This window comes from Dromiciops gliroides, chromosome 3 (assembly GCF_019393635.1).
Source record: "Dromiciops gliroides isolate mDroGli1 chromosome 3, mDroGli1.pri, whole genome shotgun sequence".
Taxonomy (NCBI): Eukaryota; Metazoa; Chordata; class Mammalia; order Microbiotheria; family Microbiotheriidae; genus Dromiciops; species Dromiciops gliroides.
This window is the reverse complement of record NC_057863.1, coordinates 607,130,392-607,138,106: the sequence shown is the minus strand read 5'-3', so window position 1 is coordinate 607,138,106 and position 7,715 is coordinate 607,130,392.

Sequence of the window (7,715 nt, the reverse complement as noted above, 5' to 3'; positions counted from 1 at the left end):
CATAAACACCCCAACAAAAGATGGGAGCCAGGGCACTCAACCCATGGGAAACATGGAAAAGCAGCATAATGCTGGTTAGAACAATGTCAAGGAAGCTAAAAGGAGAAATGGGCTAAGGATTGGGGAAGTGATACAGATCACAAACAGGGTTTTCTTAGCTTTGTCCTTGCAAGAAGGAAAGCAAGAAAGGAGTAGAATCCCTGCCTGGTAGGAAACACAGTAACAGTTCACCTTTCTAGGGTCTTTTGAGGTCAAAAGCACTTTTCCCTCCCAATAATATAGCAAAGGATAACCTAAGGGAAACAAACCTGGACCACTCAGCTTTTATTCTGCTCCTCTGTCAAGAAGGATGATTACCACATTGAAAGGGGGAAAGACCAAAAGGTTTCAGGGGAAATTGAAGCCTAAGATAAGGGAGGACTTAGGAAGAATAGACCCAGGTGTTCTAAAACCCAGCTTCTTAAATTGTGGGTTGAGACCCAATGTAACAGAATGGGGGCGGGTCCCTGAAAAATTTGGCAACAGTGAAAGGTTACATATACCTATTTTATTTTATATACCTATATACCAGGTGTCACATAAAAATTTCTGTCAAAAAGAGCTCACAAGTGGAAAAGAAGCCCTGGAACTCAAGCCAACTGATCCATCTGAGGTACATCCCAGAGACCTGAAAAAGGCTATAAAATGTACTTGCTCAGGACTGAAGTCTAGCAAATGCAAGGGATGTGCTTAACAACCTGTCCTCCAGATGGGAAAAAATGTGTATGTACATATATAAATATATATCCATGACACACATTTAAGTTTAATTTACATTAACATTTTCTCCATCAATTTCTTAAATCTAGACAATCAATGAAACAATTAACCATGACCTGATTTGTAGTGTTTTGCCATTTCTGAGGTGTAAGTGCTCCCATTGAAAATTGAACAATCAGGGGCAGCTAGGTGGCGCAGTGGATAAAGCACCGGCCCTGGAGTCAGGAGTACCTGAGTTCAAATTCGGCCTCAGACACTTAACACTTACTAGCTGTGTGACCCTGGGCAAGTCACTTAACCCCAATTGCCTCACTAAAAAAAAAAAAAAAGAAAAGAAAAGAAAATTGAACAATCAGAACCAATCTGAGCTGGCTCTAGCACACCCCTGAAAATACCCCAACCTTCAGAAAAGATCTCTATAAAGTAAAGAGCTCATAATTGTAGAAGAAACTCACAGTGGTTTGCAATCACTCACAAAGAGAAAGAGTGATCTGTAGGAGGAGACAACACAAGTTCCCTAAGAAAAATTCATGTTTGCTTCCCATGTATAATCAATATTGCATTGCTTGCCTTCTCAAGGAGGTGGGAAAGTGTAAAGAATTGGAACTCAAATATTTTTAAAATAAATGTTTAAGTAATTTGGGACTATGCCCAAAGGGCTATGGGACTGTGCATACCCTTTGACCCAGTAATACCACTACTAGGTCTGTATCCCAAAGAGATCATAAAAAAGAGAGAAGGACCCACATGTACAAAAATATTTATAGCAGCTCCCTTTGTGGTGGCAAAGAATTGGAAATCAAGGGGGGATGCCCATCAATTGGGGAATGTCTGAACAAGTTGTGGTATATGAATGTAATGGAATATTATTGTGCTGTAAGAAATTATTAGTAGGCAGATTTCAGAAAAACCTGGAAAGACTTAAGTGGACTGATGCTGAGTGAAATGAGCAGAACCAGGAGAACATTGTACACAGTATCAACGACATGTTGTGATGATCAACTGTGATAGACTTAACTCTTCTCAGCAATACAATGATCCAAGACAATTCCAAAGGACTCGTGATGAAAAATGTTCTCCACATCCAAAAAAAAGAACTGTAGATTCTGAATATAGATTGAACGATACTATTTCTACTTTGGGGGGGGTGTATTTTAGGTATTTCCCTTTTGTTCTGATTCTTCTTTCACAACATGACATATGTTTAATGCAATTGTACATATATAACCTATATTCAATTGCTTTCTGTCTTGGGGAGAGGAAGGGGAGGAAGGTGGAAGGGAAAGAGGAAGGGGCAGGGGAGGGACAGGGGTGGAAATTTGGAACTAAGAATCTGATAAAAACAAATGTTGAAAACTATCTTTACCTGTAACTGGAAAATAATAAAATACTTTTATGATAAAAAATAAATGTTTAAAAAACACTTTATATGTAACAGAAATATTTAACCAAATAAAATAGTTTTAAAGATGTTTTTTAAAAAGGAAAAAGTCATGTTTGACTAGCCACATGGACCTCTTTGACTATTACTGGAGTGATGGATCATGTATGTGCTATAGTAGTAGCGGTAGTGGCAGTAACAGTGATAAGAATACATTTTTTTTTTAAAGAATACATTTATATAGCCCAATGTGGGATGGGAGCTGGGCTGCCGGAAATGAGGATACTCTAGCCCTAACAACTACTCCCAACTCACCCCCATGCAGAAGCAAAAAGGAATGCCTGATATCTCATGATTCTTAATTCCTGAGAATATTTGGGCCTGAATTAGGGGGCCCCAAATCATCACCTTATTCCCCCTCCATTTCACTTACATTTAGCAATCCTCCTTTCTTGGTCAGCTTCTCCTCAAAGGGGTCAAACAGATCTCTTTTTCTCCTCAACATCAATGATAAGTGTTGCCACTTTGGGGCATGGACACATTTATAATATTCCATTCTGGCCCTGGTAAGGCTTTGTGGGCAGCTGGGTGGCAAAATGGATAGTGCATTGGGTTTGGGATCAAGAACACTCCTTCATGAGTTCAAATCTAGCCTCAGACACTTACTAGTTGTGTGACTCTGGGCAAGTTACTTAACCCTGTTTGCATCAGTTCCTCAACTGTAAAAAGAGATGGAGGGGGGCAGCTAGGTGGCGCAGTAGATAGAGCACTGGCCCTGGATTCAGGAGGACCTGAGTTCAAATCCGGCCTCAGACACTTAACAATTACTAGCTGTGTGACCCTGGGCAAGTCACTTAACCCCAATTGCCTCACTAAAAAAAAAAGAGAGAGAGAGAGATGGAGAAGGAAATGACAAGCCCCTTTCAATGTCTTTCAACTGAGACCCAACACAGGAGAGTGAGCAGTTCCCTAGAAGACTCAGCCAAGCTAGTCAGACCCAGAGCTTCTCCAAGTGGCACCCTTGGTGATTGTTAATCAGTCAAAGAACAAGCATTTATTAAGAAGACTGTCTTCTCTGTTCCCCACAACCATTCCATTCCAAAAGCCCATCTGTATTTGAGTTGCCCTTATATACTGAAAAAGAAAGCCCAAATAAGATGGGATAGGGATCAGATCAGCTAGCAATAGCCACATGTTGTCTTCTTTGGAAATGAAGAACAAACAGCCTGGTTGTGTAGAGTATGTGTGTTTATGTATGTGTATTCAGTCTCTGACCAGATTTCTGTATGGCCCATGCTCAGCTCAGGAGAATTTAAAGGATAAAGCTCAGCCCACAGACAGTTTCCAATCCAAAAGCATTTATTAACCACTGTACTAGATATTGGAGATAAAAGATGAAAATATAATCATCCCCCTCAAGGAGCTTACAGTTTAGAAATACCACCACCTTTCACTTTCCTTTTTTTTTTTTTCACTTTCCTGAAGAAGCTTTTTGGCTCTAAGCCCTGGCTTTTCCCTTTCTAAGGGCCCCCCTCCCTTGTGACAGCCATAAAAATGGGCCAGGTCTCCCTCCTTCCTGCTATCTCCACACCTGACCTCATAGAGCTGACCCCTCTACTTCAACACAATTTCCCTGTTAGCACCCTCATCAATGCACAATGCACAATGAAAGGAGAGAGAAAAACTCTGCCTGCAGTGCACAGAAATGGAAGCTCCCCATCCCACTAACAAAAGAATCCAGCCCTGGTTGCCATGGGGTCAGTGAGCTCTTCTCCAGCTGAGGAAATGAACAACTCGAATGGAAAGATGGAGGGTGAGAGGAGGGTAAGGGTCTTCACCTGTGGTGTATGGACCCCATGGAGAGATTCCAGGGTGTTCATGAACTTAAATGGGAAAAAATTACATCTTTATTTCAATATCATTGTTTTTCCTTTCCATTGTATTCCTATGGATTTTATTGTATACATTTGAAAACACGATGCCTAGAAGGGAATGATGGACTTCTCCAGATTGCCAGTGATCCACAACACAAATAGATTCAAGAGCCCTTGTAGTAGAGACTTTTAAAATTTTTAGTTTCTTTTCCAATTACATGTAAAAACAATTTTTAACATTTTTTTTCATTTTGAGTTCCAAATTCTCTCCCTCCCTCTTTCCCTTCCAAATCTCACTGAAAAGGTATGAAATTGATCTTACATATGTGCAGTCATGCAAAACATATTTCCATATGTCATATTGTGAAAGAAAACACAGACAAAAAACATGAAAAAATAAAGGTTTGTAAAAGTATGTTTCCATCTGCATTCAGATTCCATTGGTTCTTTTCTCTTGAGGTGTATAGCATTTTTTATCCTTCAAGAATTGTCTTAGATCTCTGTATTGCTGAGAATAGCTAAATCATTCACAGTTGATCTTTAAACAATGTTGCTGTTATTATGGATAGTGTTCTCCCAATTCTGTTCACTTCACTTTGCAGCTCATGTATGTCTTTCCTGGTTCTTCTGAAAGCATCCCATTCATTCATCATTTCTTATAGCACAACAGTGTTCCACCACAATCATATACCATGATTTGTTCAGCCATTCCCCAATTTATGGGCATCCCCTCAATTTCTAATTCTTTGTCACTACAAAAAGAGCTGCTATCAATACTTGTATACATATAGGTCCTCTTCCTTTTTCTTTAATCTCTTTGGGATACAGCCCTAATAGTGGTATTACCAGGTCAAAGAGTATGAATGGTTTTATACCCCTTTGGGAATAGTTCCAAATTGCTATTAGTAAAGGCTTCTTGCAGCTAATTGAGCCAAAGAGAAGAATTCAAAATTTCTTTATTCCTACTTTGTTTTCTTTATTATTTAACTTCACTCTTATTTAATTTATCATGAAATCATACTTTTTTCATTACTTTCCTAGATACCCTTGATCCTTTTTCTTCATATTTTTGCCTTTATTTTCTCTAATTCTATAAAGTATGTGCTTGGCAGGGCAGCTGGTGGCACAGTGGAAAGACTGTTCGCCCTGGAGTCAGGAAGAATCATATTCCCAAGTTTAAATCTGACTTCAGACACTTACTATCTGTGGGGCCCTGGGCAAGTTAAGTGACCTGTTTGCCTCAGTTGGAAGAGGAAAGAGCAAATCATTCAAGTATTTTTGACAAGAAAACTCCAAATGGAATCATGAAAAATTGGGCATGACCAAAATGAGCAACAAATGCCCTTGATAATTTGCCATAGCATTACATCTGTAGATTAATTTTTGTTATATTATTTTTATTACTTTGGCATAGCCTAACCATGAAAAATGAATATGTATAAACTTATTTAGATTACCCCCTTGTTTTATGAAAAATTATTAGACTGTTAATCTATTTTGTTTCTGTTGGACTTCTCAAGCTCTGACAGTGATTGTTAAGGTTACCCACTTACATCTGTCTACAATCCTACAAAGGTCCCTGAAAAATCACTTTGGGGATTCACTATCCTCAAAATGGTCTGGGAGATATAATCTAGTCTGTCAATAGTCAATGCTTATTATGTTCAAGGCACTGGGCTAAATGCTGAAGATACAAAGAAAGGCCAAAACAATCTTTACCCTCAAGGAGCTCACATCCTTTGGGGGAACATAAGATGCAAAAACTATGCACATAGAAGATACATACAGGATATATGGGAAGCAAACTCGGAAGGAAAGCACTAATTTTTAGGGAGACTGGAAAGCATTTCTTGCAGAAGGTAGGATTTGAGTCTTAAAGGAAGCCATGAGGCTGTGGTAGGAAGGGAGAAAATTCCAGCACAGGTGGAAAGCTAGCCAAAATGCACTAAGTTGAAAATGGAATGTCATGTGGAAGAATAGCAGGAAAGCTAGATTTTAGAGGTCAAAATATTCTTGTAATCAGGGACTCGAGCTAATCTGTAAAGGACTTTCCACGTTGGTAGAGATTTGGAGGCAGAATTCTCAAGAGCACGGGAGAGAAGAGATTCTCATTCTTCTGGTTTCCAGCGCGGGTCTTAATCACCTCCCACCTGAACTACTGGAGTAGCCTGCGGTTTGATCTCCCTGCCCCAAATCTCTTCCCCCACGCTAATCCATCCTCCACTCTCTAATGCTAAAATGATTTTCCTAAAGCACAGTTTTGATCACATCACTCCAAACTCTAGCGGCTCCCTTTTAATTCCAGATGAAATATCAAATCCTCTATTGGGCTTTTAAAGCCCTTGACAACCTGGATGCATACTACCATTCCAGTCTTTTTATGCTTTACTCCCCTCCATGTACTTGGTGCTATACTTGATATGGATCAGCACAGCCTACTGCAGCTCAGAACCCCTGAGCTCGAGCAATCCACCATCCTCAGGCTTCCAAGTAGCAGAGAAACAGCTGTGTGTTCCAAACACACACACACACACACACACACACACACACACCCCTCACCACCCCAGCCCACCCCCAACCAGATGTTTCCTTTTCATTTCCCACCCATCTACAATCTTTTGGATTTCTCCATCATGCCCCAGGACCCCGTTCTTGCTGGACAATCAAGTCAGCCCTGGCAATAACACCTCATCAGTACCCTCTGCCCCTAAGACCCCTTTGATTGGAGAGCAAAGCAAAAAGCTCCTCCTAGAAGCTCCATTTAAGGAGCACACATAAGCCAGCCATCTCTCCATTGCCATGGGGCATCATGCCCGCACCCCTAGTTACCTTTCTTCCCCCTCATTTGTCAGTTTCCACTTGTGTTTTGTCTTCTCTCATTGTTCCAAATTTTTCTCCCTGCCTCCCTTTCTTCCCCCCTCCACAAGATCACAGCCAAGTTATATATGTACAATCCACAAGTGTTCTTTTTATCAGTTCTTTCTATGGGGGGTGTCTCTCATTGCATTGTAAGTTCCTTGAGGGCAGAGTCTGTCATGTGCTCAGCACAGTTTGTTTAGTCATTTTTCACTCTTCAACTCTTCATGACCCCATTTGGGGTCAGGCTCCTGAAGTGGTTTGCCATTGCCTTCTCCAGCTCATTTTACAGATGAGGAAACTGAGGCAAATGGGGTTAAGTGATTTGCCCAATGTCACACAGCTAGTAAGAGTCTGAGGCTGGATTTGAACTCAGGAAGAGGGCAGGTAAATGGTACAGTGGATAGAATGCCAGACCTGAAGTCAGGAAGATTTCTCTTCCTGAGCTTAGCACAGTGCCTAGCACTTAATAGGCACTTAATTATTGACTGACTTTCTTTGCACTTAACTCAGTCTGGCACATAGAAAGCATTTAATAAATATTTGCTGACTAACCAATATTCCATTTTGAGACAGCAAGTTATTCTTTACATTACCCCACTATCTGCTTCCCTCTAATTTCCACTCTTTGGTTCTGACATCTGCAGATGCCCACCATGGTAAATCCCACATAGTAACTCTCCATATACTTGAAGGCACCTCTTATGTATTACCTTAAGTCTTCCACCCTATGCTCCCTTTAATCCTTTAGTGACATGATTTGGAGTCCTCTCTCCTTCCCCCCCCCACCCCCCATCTAGGCACCTTTCCCTGGAATCATCCCAGATCAACAGCACCCTGCTTGA